This window comes from Meleagris gallopavo, chromosome 11 (genome assembly GCF_000146605.3).
Source record: "Meleagris gallopavo isolate NT-WF06-2002-E0010 breed Aviagen turkey brand Nicholas breeding stock chromosome 11, Turkey_5.1, whole genome shotgun sequence".
In the NCBI taxonomy this organism is placed as follows: Eukaryota; Metazoa; Chordata; class Aves; order Galliformes; family Phasianidae; genus Meleagris; species Meleagris gallopavo.
The window spans coordinates 18,552,784-18,556,350 of NC_015021.2; the positions used below are offsets into that span (position 1 = coordinate 18,552,784).

General features: G+C 41.6%; 1 long non-coding RNA gene across 1 annotated transcript; it reads left to right on the forward strand.

The window, feature by feature from the left end:
* The first annotated feature begins 1,697 nt into the window (after nt 1-1,697).
* LOC109369519 lies at nt 1,698-2,813 on the forward strand. Its single transcript, XR_004160901.1, has 3 exons — nt 1,698-1,818; nt 1,908-1,997; nt 2,532-2,813. It is a non-coding gene; the product is annotated as an uncharacterized LOC109369519 (long non-coding RNA).
* Nucleotides 2,814-3,567: the final 754 nt, after the last annotated feature.

The window sequence follows — 3,567 nt, forward strand, 5'->3', positions numbered from 1 at the left end:
AAAGAAAGAAAGAAAAAGGCACCTTTCACAGACTATTCACCAAAACTTCACAGGCATCCACTTCTGGCAAGAAGAGACAAGAAACTGAGGAGCTACAGCCTAGAGTATATCAACATCATCATTCCCACCAGTGACATGATGGAGGACTCCCCACAGACTGACTGCACGCTCTTCTTTCCCCCATTTCTGGGTGGGTATAGTTCCCTGAAGAGCGCTGTTCTTTGACTATAAGATTATATTTCATCAGCCTAAATTTATGCTGCCCGGTCTTTCTTTCAGAGTGCTACACTGCATAAATTATGAGTTGCAGATTTGGGTAAGGAAGATGAGAATTTATTTAAGAGAAAGGAAGTTATGTGAGAATCAGCTGATATATAAGAGGGTTTCAGCTATTCTATGAGAATTAAGTGTGTAAATCTGTTCATGTCTGCTATAAAAATGTTTTCACTTTCTGCATACCGTGGTTTCTATGCTGAGCTCTAATTATCTTTTAATATGTAAAACTGGAACGATTAATATAGCTTAACACATTACACAGGATCTTGTCTTTGCAAGACAGCTTGCTTTCTGTTTATTCTCATCGAGATGTTTAATGAAGTGACTGCCATACCACACAAGTAGATGGGTTAAATGAATCAAACACAACATTTTGCCTAATGAGAAGAATTTACAGAAAACTTATGTAAAGGTTAGACTAAAAAATAATAATGATAACCACAGAGATAGATATAACAGCAAGAATTCACAAGGCCTGTGCTCCTCAGGAAATCAGAAATCCTTATGAAAATATGATGATCAAAAGTGTCACACAGAGGAACTCTCAGTAATTATCAAAAACTTCAATATTGTCTGTAAGCTGTTACACTGAAAAGCCTAAAACCTGCATCTTTTATTTTATCACTTCTCCAAACAAGTATAACTACATGAAGACTGAAATTGCTGCCAGAATTTTTTAGAACACTACACCAAAATGGTTCACATGAAAGATGTTAAGCTTTTCCATCTTGCCAATATGGGGGTGTTTAAGATTTTCTTGCTATCACTACAGCCCAAGAGAGATCATTCAGCGTAGTTCCCTTAATGACATTATCCACATTATGTAAATGTCAGTGTTACTGTTTCACGTGGCTCTTGAGAATGCTGAGATCCCACAGGCCTCAGGCTCGGACATCTGCAAAGGATGCAAGGCATATCTGTCATACCTGGGATTCAGTGATGGAAAAACTCACTACATTCCTGGCAAACCAAGAAAACTAATCTACGAGCAACTAGGGCCATATTCAGTAAATGTTGGCTTTGGGTTTTCTGAGGATCAATGGAATAGTAACATCTCCATATTCCAAGGCTAACCAATTCAGGTTAACTCAATCATAACATAGTTTGGTAATACTCAAACTCAATTAATTATCTTTGATAAAAACAAACAAACAAACACTTTGAAAGAATCACTAAGAAAAATAAAGTTGAAGCTCAGGCACAGAAACAGGACGGAATCTTCCCCAAGACTGGAGTGTACTCTCTCCAACCTGAAGCCCAACATGTGCTGTGCCCTCTACCTCTCCCCAGGAGTTGCTGTGATCAGGACAAGGAGCTCACCCAGTGGAAATGGTCTGGAGTGAAGCTGGAGCTGCTCCAGCTGCCAAGCAGCTGGGCAGGGGGATAGCATGGGGCTCCAGCTTTGTGACAGTGCTGCTATTCCAGAATTTCACAAATTCAGCAGAAGATGCAAGCATTGATGGGGTTTCAGATGGCTGCCATGACCATATTTGCAAGAAATCCTTTCCACCTGTTCTGACCACACGCTGATATACACAACACGTAAGGCTAAGGAACAAGCAGAGGGCAAGAAACAACTCTGAAAGGATTTCCTTTGTCTTTTAACCAGAAGCATTTTCATCTGTTTACAGCTTCTCACTGAAGAAATGGTACATAAGGACAATACAAGACCACAGATTAATTACAGCAAAAGTATGGCTCAGTGCAACGCTGTGCGTTAGGTAAGCACACACTGTAAACAGTACCAGACTAGAACAACGAGCTGAGTGGAAGCGATTGCCTGTAATTGTGGGTTGACACCAAAATTACTGGCTTCAAGATTGAATTCAGTGATAATGTAAATCACTCTGCGTTATTCTTCACTTAGCAGACTGTCTTATGAACTGCCTGAAAGAGGATCACTTTCCTCTGCACAGAAAATGAAGTGAATTGATGGTATTTCCCATTTTCATTAAGATTTCTGTCACGTGATTCTCTTAAGGTGAAGGGTTGAGGGCTGCTTTTCAACATTTCTTTTACCATCTCTGTTGTTAATATAGATCAATCTCCACTGCAGCTGCAGGCCCATTCCTTGTCAATAAAAGCATGCCCTGGTCACCTTTCTAGCAGTCCCTGTGAGTGACGTGCTTTTATTACCGCTCTGTCCTCTCAGGACCAACATTTATTAAGAAAACCCTTGTGATTACAATTGCCCACTGCAGTTACGCATCACATCTGAGGGTTTGGTGTAATTGCACACGATTTTTGTCTTGCAGCTCTTTCACAGCAAGCAGAAGAGCAGCACATGCTTTGGAAGACAGATGTAAAACTCCCTCACAGCCGCTTGTGCCATGGGAGCTCCTTACAACCAACCAACAACCCAACCGCGGCTAACGCGCTTCTGATCACAAAGCCACCTCTCTGTAAGATCCATCTTTCTAACGAGTAATACAAAGAGAGAGGGAAAAAAGACAGCAGCAATACAGACACAAAGGCTGTTTTTATACTTGCATTTTGGCTCAGAGCAGCAGAGCAATTTTGAAGCAAATCCCGGATCCTCTCCGCTTACGGTAGGCTGGTGTGGTTCGCAGAGCATGATTTGGTGAGGGCAAACTCAGCTCCCTGCAGAGCAAGCTGTGTCCTTCGCTCTCCTGCAGGTGCAAAATGAGTGCTCTCCACCTCAAATGAGCACTCAGCCATCAGATAGCCCCCAACGACAGCCTGGTGGGGATGTTTGGCCTAGGGCACCAAACTGAACATTTTAAGCCATCGTTATGCCACATTTGGCACAAGAAAAAGCAAAATCAATTTCAAGATCTGCAGAGCACTTTCATGTGCATGACACTAAATTGCTTGGTTTAGTGCTGCTGGCAATGCCTGCAACTTGCTTCCCGTGGACCAAGAAATGTTTGTTACCACTCTCCATTAATTAGGTACAACACACCTCAACACAGCTGAGTGCCAGGATACAGCATCCTTCTAACCGAGGGTAAGCAGAGGCAAAAAGCCTTTGGAGATAACCCAGAATAGTAATTACTTAATACCCAATTGATCAGAACATGAATGAAATAAACAGCATGGTTTCTGGCAGCATGATAGGCATTATGGAAAGCACCTGAGATATTAAACAATCAAGTAACACTTATCTAAGGAACTCACAGCACCAGAGAAGAGCCTGAATAGCTAAAGAGGAAAAGACACGGGGCACAGGCAAAAGCTATTATCTTGTCAGATCTCCATGAGATTACTAAAGATAAGTTTGAAAATGTTCTGTATTACGCTGTCAAAAAAGTAAATACTCTGGCTGTAACA